The sequence below is a fragment of the Eretmochelys imbricata genome, chromosome 1 (assembly GCF_965152235.1).
Source record: "Eretmochelys imbricata isolate rEreImb1 chromosome 1, rEreImb1.hap1, whole genome shotgun sequence".
NCBI lineage: Eukaryota > Metazoa > Chordata > Testudines > Cheloniidae > Eretmochelys > Eretmochelys imbricata.
In genome coordinates this window covers 54,546,311-54,563,517 of record NC_135572.1, presented here as the reverse complement: position 1 = coordinate 54,563,517, position 17,207 = coordinate 54,546,311, and positions in this window count along the sequence as shown.

Genomic DNA, 17,207 nt, shown 5'->3' with positions numbered 1-17,207 from the left:
TGAGATCCACAAACAAAACAATGTCAGTTTTTATTTCAAAATAACCAGTCACTGGCACTTTTCATGCCACTACTACGTGAGCAAGTGGGGAAGCTACAATCTGGAAAGACTGTTCATCTTTCCTCTGTAAGGTGGTTACCTTACCCTAGAATGGAAATGTTGTTTTCTTTTCCAGGAACCATTTTGTATGCATTATTCCTGTTTTTTCTGTATTCATTATTCCTGTTTTCTACCTTTTTTTCTTTAAAAAAACCCCTCTTTTTTTAAAGCCCTGTTGCTAAAATGCATATGAATGTTTAGAAAAACAACCTATTTAGACAGTAAACTTCATAACTTTGTTTCAGCACTTTCTGCTGTGAACAATGAACAGAATGAACTAGGATGCTAACAGAAAAGTTTATAACTGTTTGACATTAAAAGCAGTCAACTCCTTTTGAAAAACAAGTGCATGAGATTTCATCTGACACTTGTTTGGAATAGGAGATGTCAGGAAATTTATCCACCTAACACAAGACATACCTGGAAAACATAAACTATATTTTTTTGCCATTTCAAGCTATCCTGACTGAGAAGTTCATGACAGCTTATTATTGTTTAAAATTATTATTGTCACAATGGCATGTTTTATTGGGTGGCATTTACTTACCAGTAGTTATCTAAGACCTGTGCTCTAGCTCACTTTTCTGGCGATATAGTGTTGTCTAGTAGCTTCTGACACTGACATTTAGAAAAGTATATGATATAACTGCACCTTTGTAATCATCCCTTAAAAGAATATGTAAGAACATGTGGATATATGTTTTATGGTATACATTTTTAATGTGATATATTAAGTACATTATATGATGATCAAAAACGTTTTCAAATTCTTAGGCCTGATCCTCTCTTTTCAGGGTAAAATTTGTAGGAGGCAGCTCTGGTGGAAGAACACTCCATGGAGATCCTCTCACACCGCTCCCCTAGCTTTCTGCTTGGCGGGGATGAGTTTAGCTACAAGATCTGCATGTCCAAACCTGGCATGTTCCCAGGGATTCATTCATAACACCCACGGAGTTTACCAGCTCCTGGAACTCTGGACTGAGCCTCTATGGGCAACAACAATAATGGCTCTTAGAGCCCTCGGACTGCAATATGTGTGAAATGAGGGGGGAGGGTCAGAATGAAGTAGAAACTCCTGCTGAGGCTAATTAGGAGGCATTTGCATGGGGTGATATGGACAAGCTGTTTGTTGGGTCAATGATGAGCCTGGGCTGTCCAGCCCCTCAGTAGGAAGGGATAGCCCAACTCAGGAACAGAAAGACTAGTTTTAGTCTAAGTTTTGAGCTTTGAAGTTGGAGCTGAGAAAGAAGTAGAACAGCTCAGGGAGTCTCTGATTAAATCCCCCTCCTTCGTAACAGAGGGAGTCTTGGAACTGCTGTGGGATCTAGTGCATGGGCCAAGCAGTTCCAGCCCTGCAGAGACCAGTGTTCAGAGTGGCAGAGATCTGACCAGGTGTCTGCTACCATGAGCCAGCCAAGACCTTCACTAGACTACAGACCAGGGAGCCAGGAGAGGACCCTGCCCCTCCCAGAGTGAAGACACAATAAAAAGACCCTTTTATGTTGTTTAAGCTGCCAATGTTCACATTGCTGCAGCACTCATTTCAGGATTTATCCCCAACATACCGGAGCTGGATTTTGGGAAGAGTTGTGAGTTGGGAAGATGGGAGATTTACTGATGTTTAGTACTTATTAGTTGCCCTTAACCCTTTCCTTTCCCAGATCTGACTTTTCTGTGCCAGTGAAGCCCCCCTTTGTTATATTGTTGGGTTTCGGTGTGTCATTTCTTCGCTGGGATTTGTGTTGATGTATTTTATTGTTTCTTGTGTACTGGGTTTTATACTCCTTGCTGGAATTGGTAGCTTTATTCATTTCCCCAAAGGACACTTCCCCTTGTGTCTTGGGCACAGTGAGAAGCCACCTTGGGTGGCAGCACCGGGTATGACCAAAACCAAAAAAACCCTCAGGGCCAGTCCCCGTGGGGAGAGGGGAGAAGCTACTCCAAGTAGCAGGGACTGGGGAGGAAGCTTGAGCCCCATTTCAGAGGAGGGCATATATATGTATCTGTTTTACTGAAATTTTTGCTGGGTAAGTTTCTCAGGTCCAGAATGGAATTTCTGGTCCAAACCAGAAAGAGACTCACCCCATAATTCCCAGTAGGCTAGGCCTCTCACCAGGGATGTGGAAGACCCAGTTCAAGTCCCTAATTTGAATGAAGAAGAGCAGGGACTTGAATGTTGGTCTCTCACTTCCCAAATGAGTCCTTTGGCCACTGGGCTATTAGCTACTCTAGCATAGGTCTCTTGCTTTCTCTCAAATTTCAGATGATCCCAGTTTCTTTCCAATGCAGAACAAAAGCTCAGCTTTTTTTCCCTGAAACAGAATTTTTGTTTTCTGGACATCGCTACTGACAGACTCCCCAGGATCCTGCCACGTATCCCTGTTCACCGATCGTCTTCTGAACACACTTGCCTATGTCTATCATGCTTCAGCAGCAGCTTCCATGGTAGACTGTTCCCAGGGAAAGCTTTCTGCTGCCACTGCTGCGGCCATCCTTTCCTGGGGCAGATTGCACAATCCTCTACTGTAGCCTTCCTTTCAACAGGCGTTCGGTCTCCTCCTTGCAGTGACTCCTAGATGTACGGGCAACAGTGCAAGTTCTCCATTCACAAAAGAAAATTTTATTTCACCAGCAGGCTGTGAGCCTCGTTTTGATTTGTCTTCGGTTCTCATTTGAGAGGGTTACTGTGAAATGATTGCCTATCACCTTTTTTTTTAGTTCAAGTCTGTGCAAATAACTCTTGCTACTTTTATAGCTTTGCATCTTTCCTTAGGGGACGAGATTAAGAGGACACCAACTGAGCAGTATTTAAGTGACTACTGCTCTCCCCCATGCCCCCCAAAAGCAAACAGCATTGCTATTCTGTCAGGGTGCAGAGCTAATAATTTCTTGTTTGCTCCAAAGAATCATAATAAACATGAAAGTTACTATTCCTTTATTGGGAAATCCAATTTTGGAAATAACACACACGACATAGAGTAAGTAATTAGATAAACTAATGACCTAAACAAAAACCAATAACACCCTAACCCATGTAAAAAACAAAGCACCAAGGGTGAAATTCTCTACTGCTATAAAACACCGTAAATCCATTGACTTGGATGGAGTCCCTGCTTTCTGTGGAGTAAGTAATAAGAACGTTCAAAGTTTGTTAGTGCAGAGAAATTGGAAGTTCACAGCAGTTCGGGAGCCAGTAGTGCTGTTAGACCTTTTAGCTTCACCAGATTATCAAAGGTAGGTGCAGAGGAAGCAGAAATAGGAAAGGAGAAGAGGATTTAGCACTGGGAATTGGGAAAATTAGACTATGATGGGAGTGGTGAAATCAGGCTTGCATCCAGAGTGCACAGGCAGGATCAAGAAGTTTAGAGGTTGGTGTGATGCTTATCTGAGCTGAACAGATAAAATCTGATGTTTGGGACATCTCACATGGTGGAGTAGGTGATAAACTAAACAGAACCTGTTTTGTACACTGTTTATAAGTTTTAGGAACAGATCTGCAGCTGGTGTAAATCACCATAGAACAATTAATGTCATGGGGCCTACACTGATTTGCACTGTCTGAAAATCTGGCCCTTTAACAAATTCAGCTAAGTCTTTTTCTCATATAGACGTGCCAGATTTTCAGACAGTGTAAATCAATGTAGGTCCCTTGACGTTAATGTGTCTATGCTGATTTACGCTAGCTGAGGATCTGGCAGTAAAACTTGTAGAAGCACTGTCCTTTTGAACAGGCTGATACTAAGAAAGGATTAACTGTTGGAGGGTGCTTCCCTTTCTCAAACTGCACACAATATTCAGGCAGAGAATTTCTGAATATTACCACAACACGGCAAAATGCTTTGGTACAAAATGCCTGTATGTTTCGTTACAAAAATATGCATTTCCACCAAAACCTGTGTGGTTCCTAGTGAACACTAGCCTAAACATTGTGTTCATACCGTGTGACATTCACCACTAAGTCCCATAATATTTAGGCTGAGAATTACCTACGTTAGGAGTTAGTGGGGTGTTGTATGGGCCTCTGAGACTGGGGTGAATTTCACCCATTTTAGGCCTGGCCTAGACTAAGAAATGAGGTGTGTTCAGAAAATGTGACCTAACCCATGCTAACTTGACACGTTTTTAAACACCAGCTACTTTTGACAAAGGTGGTGCCAGCTGGGCACTGTTACCCCTTCATTTTCTTAGGCTATGGCCACACTGTACACCTTACAGGGGCACAGGTGTGCTGCTGAAGCCTTGCCACCATAAGGCACCAAGTGTAGCCGCTCTTTGTCAGCAGGAGAGAGCTTTCCTGCTAACAAAATACACCCCCCACCCAATGAGGGGATGTAGCTTTGTTGGTGGGAGAGCGTCTCCCGCTGACAAAGCACCATCCACGTCGGCACTTTTCGTCGGTAAACCTTTTGTTGGTCAGGGATGCGTTTTTTCACACCCCTGAGTGACAAACGTTTTACCGATGAAAGAAGTGTAGACAAAGCCTTAGCCAAAGCCAAAAGTTTTGCCGCAACACGTGCCAGTGCTCGTTGGGGGTAGAAGGTTTTTGCCTGCAGGAGAGCTGACAAACAGCAGCTACACTGCACGACTTTGACTGGCATAGCTGTGGCGACACAGCCATGTTGCTAAAAGCTGTGTAGCGTAGATATAGCCTTAGTCTAGGCAGAGCCTCACAGTAAGACGGGGCCTTAGAATACAAGGATAAAAATACTAAACGTTTTCCTGCAAACACTTTCCCACATGAGTTCTCCTCCTGACTGGAGGAGGGCTTGAAGTGAATGGGAGAACTCCCACGAGTCAGGGCTATTGCTCAGGTGAGAAAAACAGGGAGGGGAAATAAAATAACTAATCAACCAAAATAACTGACAGTCCAGGCTCCTAGAGAGGGCCATGGTGCAGAAGTGGATAAAAAAGAAAATGAGCCCTTTCAGATTTTAAGAGGGATGGCTGGCTGGTGGAGCAAGTAGAAAGAAATAGAGCAGCTAAATACGATGAATCAAGCATGTGCTCTCTCTGTCACAGACATGCACCTGCCCAGGCCTTTTTGTGTCTCAGTTTTAGATCTTACCACATTTGCAATCATTGTGGTCCCCAAGCAAAATCTTCCCAACCAAAACAAAGCTCAGCTAAATACTCTTTTCCAAAATGATCGCAGATTGCTCACTTAGAGCAGAATGAATGCAGTTGCAGGAAATGAGCACTGTAGGCTCCCACGAGGAGTGCTGTTGCACATTATATGGTATGCAGCTGGAGATAAAAATCTTTTTTAAGTTAAAAACAAAATATTGATTTTGAGCTTGCTTCAAAATTATTCCCGGAAAGAAGTGTGTTCCTGTAATTGCCTGATTTCAGTCGTTAGACACTGAAATGTTGACATCTCTTTGTCAAATCTGACAGGGCTTTGCACGAAGGCAGAAATCCTAATTAAAAGATGGTCAGTCAGTCTACACTGCAAAAAACAGACACACAAACCTGGTGGCAGAGAGTCTCGGAGCCCAGGTCAACTGTCTCGGGCTCATGTTATGAGGCTAACAGCAGTTGTGTAGATGTTTCCACTTGAGCTGGAGCCTGAACTCTGAAATCCAGTGAGGTCAGGGAGGAAACATCTACACTGCTAATTTTAGCCCCGCAGTGTGAGCCCAGGTCAGTTGACCCAGTCTCTGAGACTCACTGCCATGGGGCTTGTCATAAATATAAAGGGAAGGGTAACCACCTTTCTGTATACAGAACTATAAAATCCCTCCTGGCCAGAGGCAAAATCCTTTCACCTGTAAAGGGTTAAGAAGCTAGGATAACTTTGCTGGCACCTGACCAAAATGACTAATGAGGAGACAAGTTACTTTCAAAGCTGGAGGGGCGGGGTGGGGGGAAACAAAGGGTCTCTCTGTCTGTGTGATGCTTTTGCTGGGAACAGAAAAGGAATGGAGTCTTAGAACTTAGTAAGTAATCAAGCTAGATATGCGTTAGATTTCTGTTTTGTTTAAATGGCTGGTAAAATAGCTGTGCTGAATGGAATGTATATTCCTGTTTTTGTGTCTTTTTGTAACTTAAGGTTTTGCCTAGAGAGATTCCCTATGTTTTAAATCTGATTACCCTGTAAGGTATTTACCATCCTGATTTTACAGAGGTGATTCTTTTACTTTTTCTTTAATTAAAATTCTTCTTTTAAGAACCTGATTGTTTTTTCATTGTTCTTAAAATCCAAGGATTTGGGTCTGTGTTCACCTATGCAAATTGGTGAGGATTTTTATCAAGCCTTCCCCAGGAAAGAGGGTGTAGGGCTTGGGGGAATACTTTTGGGCGGAAGATGTCTCCAAGTGGGCTCTTTCCCTGTTCTTTGTTAAACACGCTTTGTGGTGGCAGCATAGGGTTCAAGGGCAAGGCAAAGTTTGTACCTTGAGGAAGTTTTTAACCTAAGCTGGTAAGAATAAGCTTAGGGGGTCTTTCATGCAGGTCCCCACATCTGTACCCTAGAGTTCAGAGTGGGGAAGGAACCTTGGCAGGGCTATATTTGCAATGTAGACATACCCTTAGCATAATATCCATTCTACTTGGTTATCTACAGCTATTCTTTAAATACCTACATATCTCCACACAGCCCACCCTGAAATCTATATTGATGTCAATGAAAGAACTATTGCTTCTGTGATGGAGTGGGAATTTTCTGTAATATTTTGTATGAATACTATGTGTGCCTCAATTTCCCTTATATGCTGCATTGTTAACTAGGTGGTGGGAAATGGCTGTTTACCTTCTGCACAGGCCAAGAGGTGAGGTGTGACTGATACCTGCCTATCTTGGGTTTGGGACCCAGGTCAATGGGGAGTCTGTGAAGACAGTGGCAAATCCAGTCACTGAGAGATTTGAACTAACTGCCATGGACGGCCCATCCTCCTTAAGAAGCCAACAGTGTTTGACCAGCTGGAGAACAAAGGAGTGAGGAGAGGCCAGGTGGGGGATGCTCACCTGGAAACTGGGACAAACAGAAGACAGGGAGACAGAGTGGGAGCACGGGAGTTCTCTACAGCTTAGCTGGGGCTCTGGGTTAACCAGAAGGAACTATGCTGTAACTTTCTTTTCTCTGTGCTAACCAAGGACTTCCCACGCTGTGCCTAGTTGACTAATAAACCCTACTGTTTTTACAACGCTGGCAGAGTGTTACTGCAAATGTTGACGTAGGGGTGCATTGCTCCCTAAGCTTGTACAAATTTCCTTCAAGGATTTGTCTCAGTTGGACTCGATGAACAGAGCTCATGGTGTGAAGCCAGGGTGCTGAAGGAGCAGAGGTCCAGCCTAAGGAGGCGGTGAAGCTGCATGGCTTACACTGGAGGAAGAGTGAGACCCCTAGTCGGTCTGGCACACTGTTGAGGTTCCTCCCAGAGGCTTTTCCAAAGCTGGGGCCAAAGGACCGGTCCTGTGGATCCATGACAACTTCTAAAAACAATACTTCCTAGTCATTTAAGGCTCTGTCACACTGCTGCTGCAAGGATTGATGAATGGATAAACACCCTACCCTATTATTTTATGTGGATAGCTCTATATTTGGAAGTATCCAAATTTTCCTGCACATGATAGGTCAAACTTCAACTAATGCCCCTAAAATGTGTAGTAATAAAGAAATTATGCTCCTTTCTTTTAGCTCGGGGTGAATGGAATTTAAACTAGCCACACTGGAGTTTGTCAAGAATGAATGTGAACTTTACAAGTCTGAATTCAGTAGACAGTGTTCTGCTGGGGAGATATTTTCCTTATGACACCAATACCAATTCACCGTGTTGGCACTTCAAGGTCCCATCTCCAGAGCATAAGGGAACCTTCAGATTTGCTGAATTTTAGTTGGATTAGAACCCAGACACAGTGAGACTTGCCCAACCCCTGATATTTTATGTTCTTTTTTCCTTAGTTTATAGATTTCCAAAATACATGGGTGATGTAACCTAATGTCTTTCAAATTCATTTGGTTTGACAGCATTGATCTGTAAAATAATATTAATAGGTCAAAGTGACCTCTTAAAAACAAAGAGAGACTACTTATGGATAGCAGCAGAAAATCTTTCATGTATAAAATCTCCTCTGTATTCTCTTAATCCTAGCATAAAGAGCTGCTGATGCTCCATGGGAACTTTATAAAACATTCAGTGTAGAAAGAATTCTGCTTCTGTAATCATAGAATGATTTTCCATAGAAAAGACACAAGCAACAACGTCAGATTACTGGAATCCTCTGAGTTTGACATCACGGTGGGTGGTAATGATTACATTTTTTAAAACAAAAGTTGATAGTGACCATAATATACCTCTGCCACAATATCCATAAGAAGCCAGCCAGTTAATGATGGCTAGGTTGAGGGGCAGATATGGATAGCTGGGATTTTTTCATATATATATGAAATGCAAGTGTATAAAGTAAATATAAAAACAGAATTTGTTTGATTCTATCCTTCCCTTCACCCCTTTATGAGTCATTTGTTTCCTTAGTCATATGGTATCATAGAAATATAGGGCTGGAAGAAATCTTGAGAGGTCTAGCCCCCCGCACTGAAGTGGGCTGGGGTGGGGGGGAATGTACCAAGACCATCCCTGACAGGTGTTTGTCCAACCTAGTCTTAGTCCCCTGATCCTACTATTAGCTCCAGGAGGGCCAACCCCAACGAAGTCAGAGAGGGTCCAAACTGGCACAACTACCCACCTGCCTGGAGCTCATTGCAGGACTGGGAACTTAGCATCTTAGTTCCTTGTGGCAGATATGTTTTCTTACAGTGTGCAGTGCAAAGCAGCCCTGCTCCTGATTGCTGATTCTGGGCACTACTTCTCCATGTCCAGGTAATCTGGTTATTGCTTACACAGCAAGCTGGGATGGCTCGTTAACAGACAGCAAAATGTGGTTGTGTGCGCACAAGAGGCATTTGGCAGAAGTGAACTTATATGAAACAAGGAACCTGTTTTCATGCTAACATCCTTGATACTAAAAAATAATAATGCAACAAACCTATAGGCTACGCACGGCTGTTGAGCAAGCTCTTTTTCTAAAGCCAGCAGAGCAAAGAGATGAAACCTCTGAAAGTAAAACCTGAAATGTTTTCCCTGAACAGCTTTCCAAATTTCAGTGCAAGGAGAAAGTGGATTTAATCGGTGAGGAAGTATTGCTCAGTGGTTATGACACTAACTTGGCACAAAGGAGAGCTGGGTTCCAATGCCCTCCTCTTCCATGCGACCTTGGGTGTCACAGTCCTTCTGTGTCTCAACTTGCTATCTGTAAAATGGGGATAGCAGCACAGTGGTGTGTGGCATTAATTTATTTGGAATACATGGGCTAAAGCTGTTAACTCAGTTACTACACAACATTAAACAGAGTTAAGTAAGGCCCAGGGTTTGATATATAGAGACCCCAGCCTGCTTAATACCATGGCAAACACACTATAAAAGTCAGAGTAGACATTCATGGACTTAAAATACATAAAAGGAATAGACTCGAAAGGAAGTAGCACTGGGACTGAAATTGATTGTTTATGTAAAACAAACTTAATCAAAACCTATCCAAGTCCATTCTGGAGACAGTTAATATTGGTTAAAGTTTCTTATTCATTCCAAAAGCCCTTCTTGGTGATGGAGAAGGGGTTAGTTCTATGGCTCAATTCTTAATTGAGAATGGTAGTCACATTCCTACCTTAGAGCAAACAGACAGACACAGAAAGGAAAGATGATAAAAATGGGGAAAATACATCTTTTCTCACGGTGCAGGGTGGCTGGTCAGTCAAAACAGATGCTTTGGGCTGGCAGGTTGCTCATGACATCTGTTGTTTGGGCTGCCAGCTCACCACCCCAGCTGGGGACATAATGTGGTTGGTCTGGTCAGGTTCCTCTCTTTCACTGGTCCTTCTCAGGAGAGCAACACTGGATGGGCTGTCTCTTCTTACCAGGCTGGCGCCTTGCAATACAGTACAGTAGATTTCATTACCCAGTGAAAAGTTGAAAGAGAGAGACAGGATTGGAAGAAGACAGGGGGACAGAAAGGAGCACACAAGGTAGGGGAGGAGAGAGCAAGTTCTCACATGTATCAGGTTGGAGTTCATGTTGGTGCAGCGATGATGGCCAAGCACCCCCACTGGAGTATCAAGGTCTGGTGTCATAGCAACAATCCTTCCGTGGCAGTGATGGTAAAAGAGCTCTCCCAGTTCTCCCACCAAGTCTCTTTTTAAGTATCTCAGGAGGGAATATGGAGTGAAATAGCCCATCCTTTCATTATTTTGTCCACCAATTAGCCCATATTTCTAACACACCATTTTTGGTTCCTTGATTTCCCATTTTCTGTTCCTCTTGTTTACCAGTCATAATCTTAACAGAGTCCTTCAGTGCTATAGGTAAACCTTTTTTGTTTTAATTAATTCAGGCTGTCTCCTTCTCACATCTTTTCATAAACAGTTTTATATAGCAGATCATTGTGATAATTCATGGACCTTAGCGCACTTTTCAGCAGGTGAGCTTACAAGAAGTGTACATGTCTAGGTCCAATTATCTACAACAGGTGTTGTGAGGATAAATCCACTAAAAGTTGTGAGATGCTCAGATACTATGGCAATAAGACTCATATAAATAGAGAGATTATTGCAAAGTGCCCTTATACACCTTTTTATTAGAAGTACAATAAGTATGCATGCCTAGGAGTTTAGCTAGATGAGATATTTAATTGAGGTTTGTATAATTTTACACTGTATAAAAATGCTAAAAATAATCAGTTGTATAAGACTCCATACATTGTGTGAAACTTTTCCTGGAACAGAGAAAGCAACATTTGAAGATATCATATAGCTTTATATATAACCATAATAAAAGCATGTGACTTCTAGTCAAAAATGCTGCTCAGTTTTATCAAATGATAGCTGAAATTAAGTCTGGAAAATTCCTGTATTAAGTCCATGCAGCGGAGGTCTCTTTGGCAGCCATGGATATAAATACAGATGACTCCTTATAAAAGTGACTTTTAGATCAGATAAAGCCAAACTAGTCAGTTGTATGCTCAAAGCTATTTGATATTGAAGTAAGATCAGTCAGCAGTAGCAATTATGAGGCAAAATAGTATCCAATGTGTTCGTAAGGGGTTTATGCAGTAACTTCTTATGAAACTGTAGGTCTAGAAAATACAAGACGAAGAATTTTTCTGCTTATGAATCAGTTTGACACCAAGGAGCAGTATTTAGGTGGAGAATGACTCATTAAAATGATATTAAAGTAAGATCAGTCAGCCGTAGCAATTATGAGGCAAAACGGTATCCAATGTGTTAGTAAGGGATTTCTGCAGTAACGTCTTATGAAACTATAAGTCTAGCAAGACAAAGAATTTTCCTGCTTATGAATCAGTCTGACACCAAGGAGCAGTATTTAGATGGAGAATGACTCATTAAAAATCTCAAGTGGTGACTTTGCTAACTTAATATAGATAAGGGAAAGCCAAAAATCCCACATACTGTCTGCATACTTTAAAAATTGTGTCAGTGATCTCTGATAAGCCAACTGTATGTCAAAGAATCCCTGCTTTTTCTATGTTCTTCTTTATGTAGAATTGTTTCCCACAATATTACCTCGCAAATGCAGGCTTTCTCTCTGGGCAGCAGAGTGGGGGATGTGTGTGAAAGAGTAAGTTTTGGATAAATAACTTATCTCTTTTCACTTGAACAGATATCCAAAGTTGGGTTGTTTCCACTAGGAGGAGAAAGTGAGGATAGATCCAGCTATTTTCTTTGATGCAGTCTTGTTGTTTACAAAGATTACATACCAAGTCTCGGTTCCCTGAACATAGTAAGAATCAAACAGCAGGAGACAGTGCTTGGCTCACTGCTCCAACCCTGCTTTCCAGCCAACACTCTTTGCCTAAATACTCTCTTAGCTTTGTCTTAGGGCCATATTACCAGCACTTCTGTTACTGTCTGCTTGGCTTCCTGGCCCCTTCTGCTTCTCTGCTCCTTCTGTCTCCACACAGAGACAAAAACATTTCTGCCAATCAAAGCCCTAGTCCCTGCATTTGCTATCAGTAACCTGGGAAACTCCTGATGCCAAATGGTTCAGCTTCTACTTGGGTTTTTCCATGTGCTATCCCTATTGTTTGATCCATCTGCTTACAATGGCATCTTTATATTTATCCTGAATGAAAGGTGGCAGTTACGCCAGATTCATAAAGCAAAGTTTAATCCAACCCACAACAATACCATAATACTTAGGGCATGGCTACACTTGCATTTGTAGAGCATTGGGAGTTAAACCAGCCTTCAGAGACTGCAGCAGGGAAAATGCTGCCAAGTGTTTACACTCTCAGCTGGAAGCACACTGGCATGGCCACATTAGCAGCTCTTGCAATGCCACAAAGAGCAGTGCATTGTGATAGCTATCCGAGCATGCAAGTGGCTGCAACATGCTTTTCAAATACGGGGGTGGGGTGGGGGGGAGTGTGACAGGGAGTGTGTTGTGTGTATGTGGAGGGAGAGAGAGTGGTTTTTTTTTGGGGGGGGGGTTAGAGCGTATCAGATTGCTATCTTGTAAGTTCAGACAGCAGCAGACCTCCCTCCCCACCCCTACCCCCGCCTCGCTCTCACTCAATCAAAGCAAGGAGCATTCCTCAGTAATGGTTCTTTTGTCCCAGAGCAGATAAGCAGCCAGCTGTCGGAAACAGAGCTTTGAAAGAGCATATCTGTATTCCGACAGAATTCCTATGGCGAGTTCCAAACAATGACAAGAGTGGCCACTTGACTTAAGGGATTATGGGACGTTTCCAGAGGTCAATCAGGCACAGTAATGAAACACCTCGTTCACACTGGTGCTTCGGCGTTCCAGCGGGGGCACAGGAAACGTTATTCCACTCGCCGAGGTGGAGTACCAGCAGAGCTGTAGCCGCAGAGTCAGAGCTCTCTATGTGCCTTGCCAGTGTAGACGGGTAGTGAGCTAGGGTGCCCGGGGCTCCTTTATTGAGCTGTACCTCACAAGTGTAGCCAAGCCGTTAGATGCAGGTACCTGAATATTGGGACCTCTGAATCTGAATATATTACAAGTCCAAATTCAAAGCCAGTTGCCCATGCTTATTGTTAAGGAACATGAAACACTTTCTCCCCCAGGAACTATGGTGTGCCGGAAGCAGCTCTTGGGTGCCCCCTGTTGAAATTCTCGCCATCAAAATGAAAGCATAATTGTATAATTTCCTGCTTCTGATTGAGTTCAGCTTTCTCTGTATACTGCTAAATCCAGGGAGAACTTTCCTAAGGCTCAGAAGACATTTTAGAAGAGTAAACATTTTGCTTTCGAAATGCACCAGATTGCATAAAAATAAAAAAACCCTTCCTCCAAGCCCTGCCCTCCTTTACTTTGAAAAGGAGCGTTAACTTTCTTTTCAAATTGAACAGGTTGGATTGTGTGCGGTACTATCCCTATATTTTATTTATTTATTGTTACAAACTTTGCCCCTACAATGCCCTTAATATGTTTGCCTAAGTGCTTTGCCTTCTTCTTTGCTGAAGACTAAATGTTTTTATAAATGGGACAACAAACAGATTCCCACTCTTTCACCCTACTTCTTTGCAAGCAAATGGAATAGGGACCTTATCCAAAGTCCACTGAACTTAGTGGGAAAACTCTTTCAGTGGGCATTGAACAGGCCCAGTGTGAGTGGAATGTTTCTGGGAGTCCCTTTCTAAAACAATGATAAAACGTGATTGCCCTGGAATGGAGCACAGCTAGCTGCCTTTGGAGCACACCTGGTCTCTAATTCTGTACTGATTTAGGCTTCTTTGAAAATCCCAGCCTAAGGGGAGTTAGGTGCATGAGACTATCTCAACTACTTCACTTGCACCTCACAAACTGCTGAATCTTTGTTTGTCAGCCAACACACCTACTGCAACCTTCTCCCCTAGTGGACAAAATGGACAACAAGGACGAGAGAGTACAACTAGTCATGCACACCCTAGTACCAATTCAAACAACTCTTTGTGCTGGTCTATGGTCCTTATTCTTTGCTGAAATTATGTGGTCCATATATATGATAGTAGACTACTAAATGCAGTCTTTTATGGAAAATTGCAGACTGGCACTCGTTTTAGGGGCAAACCAAGAAACCATTACAAAGACACTCTCAAGGCCAACCCTCAATCTGGCAATGTTGACCTCAATACTTGGGAGCTCTTAGACCATAACAAGGGTCCAGTGACAGCAGCTCTTCCACCTCAGACTGAGAGGAGATCATAATGCCAATGAAACTAGTGAAGTCTTTAATACCATATTAAGGCCTTCAATTACATTGATGGATCTAAGGTAACAGAGGACTCCAAACATTGCAAGAGATGTTTCTCCACCACATTGCCAATAGCCTTGACCCCCAAAAAGGGCAGGGTAGCATCGGGAAATAAGGGGTAATTTTTAATGGTAAGGAACCATTGGAACAATTTGTGGTGAATTCTCCATTACTGACAATCTTTAAATTAAGAGGTGACGTTTTTCTAAAAGATATGCTCTAGGAATTATTTTGGGGAAGTTCTCTGACCTGTGTCATGCCTTCTTGTTACCATGCCTTAATTATGCTAAAATCCCTTATCTGAAAATAAGCGCTGCAGTATGCTGCCTAGGACCATATTTCTCTTTGATCAAACTCTTCCTATCCCCGCCACCAAGCTGTGCAGACACGAACACATACTTTGCTATCCATGGCATCTATGGATAGTAGTGAATCTACAGTTTCAGAAATGCCCTTTTAAAACACCAGACTGAACTGAAATTTACCTAAGTCCTATATTAGATGAAACATGCAAATATTTTACAATGAAAGCAAAATCTTTTGAAACTACCAATGATGTGCCAGTGACAACATATTCCCTGTCTTTGACATATGTATATTATTTGGACTCAAATATCTCTGGAAAGTGCATAATTTTATCAGCCAGTTCTTCACTGGCATGGTTTACTGATCTGACATGTGAGACCAATAGTGAAAATGCAATGATTTTGGAAAGGAACGCACACATTATTAATGTTGGTATTCCATTCCTGGTCTGTTTAGTTACCGGGGCTGGTTATGATGGTTTCATCTAAATTACATTATAAAGTATCTGACATGCAGCCCCATGTCAAACAGAGAAAGCTCTGGGTAATTAGTTGAGTTACTTTATGAATTATAGATCTGTTTTGAATTAGCTAGCCATCATTTGGTTGAAAGTAGTAATGTATTTATGGACGCTGGGATTGTAATGTAATGTAGCTTCAGTCTAACCTACAGAGTCTAACATTATCACTGACATAATGCTTCCACTGAAGTCAATGGCAAAATTCCCCTTTACTTTAAATTAGATCAAGTTCAGGTCTAATATGAAACTGAACTTATTACCAAGGTGGACAAAAATACTCACCCGCCAAATGCAATTTGATGAATGTGTTATATTAATATCTAATTTTGAAAACAAACAACTTTGAATTTAAAAAAATATGCCCATCCTTTCAGCAAAGCTTGAAGCATAAATATATAGCAAGAGTGAAGGCAGCACCCAACTGAAGGCAGCAGCCATGGAGCTTCCTGCAGCTGTGGGAGGTTCCTGGAAGTGGGTCTGATCTCCTCCCTGAGAGCAGCCATGGAAGGGAAGAGGAAGTCCTGTCCCTCTGGAGCCCAGCTGGGATTAGCAGCTAGGAGCCCCTGGCTGGGGAGCTCTTAGCAGCACGGGGGAGATCAGACCCACCTCTGGGAACCTCCTACGGCTGCAGAAGCTCTGAAGGCAGCACAGAAGTGGGAGTGGCAATCTATGACCCCACCCCCCACAGCAGACTTGCAACCCCACACGACCCTGTTTTGGGTCTGGACCCTCATGGATACAACTCTATGAAATTTCAGACGTAAACATCCATGAGAGGACCTTCCCTGTTATCCCATGATTGCTTTGCTTAAAAGCCTTTGGTGAAGGACCTTGTCAAAGGCCTTCTGAAAGTCTAAGTACACTATATCCAATGGATCATGTTTGTCCACATGTTTGTTGACCCTCTCTAAGAATTCTAATAGATTGCGACTCTTGTTCAACAACTCGAGTTCATCTATATATCTGATAATTCTGTTCTTTACTATCATTTGTACTTAGCTCTAAGTTGTTACCAAAGATCACTACAGAGATAAAACAAGCCACACTTGAGTGCAGACACTATAGCAATAATCATTCTATCTCCTGCAGTCCAGGCCTGTGGGAACTATGAATTCTTCAGTATTAGGGCAGTACTGTCTTTTGGAAAAGAAAAGAAAAGAAAAGAAAAGAAAAGAAAAGAAAAGAAAAGAAAAGAAAAGGAAGCCTGTCCAAAAAATCATTGGAGCCATTTATTGCTGAAGGAAGGAAATCTATGAAAATTGCTTCTCTAGTCCAGCCAGGCTTGCTGGGTAAGTCCAATAGTAAAATACAAATGGAGGGCTGGAAGGGACCTCAAGAGGTCATCTAGTCCATCCTGCTGTGCTGAGGCAGGATTAAGTATTCCTAGACAATTCCTGACAGGTGTTTTTCTAACCTGTTCTTAAAAGTCTCCAATATCAATTCTACAACCTCCCTTGGAAGCCTATTCCAGTGCTGAGCTATGCTATAATTAGAAAGTTTTTCCTAATATTTAACCTAAATCTCCCTTGCTTCAGATTAAGCTCCCTTCCTGCAGATTAAGCCCCTTCAGAGGACATGGAGAACAGCTGATCCCCATCCTTTTATAACAGCCCTTAACATATTTGAAGACTTATCAAGCCTTCCCTCAGTCCTCTTTTCTCAACACTAAACATGCCCAGGTTTTTTTAATCTTTCCTCCTTGGTCGGTTTTCTAAACTTTTTATTATTTTTGTTGTGCTTCTCCAGACTCTCCAATTTGTCCATATCTTTCTTAAGTGTGGCGCACGTAATTGGATACTGTACTCCAGCTGAGACCTCACCAGTGCCAAATACCTCCTGTGCCTTACGTATGATAGTTCTGTTAATATAACCTAGAATGATAATAGCCTTTGTCATGACTCCATCACGTTGTGGACTCATATTCAATTTGTGATCCACTATAACCTCCACAACTTTTTCAGCAGCATTACCATCTAGCCAGTTATTCCCCATTTTGTGTTTGTGCACTTCATTT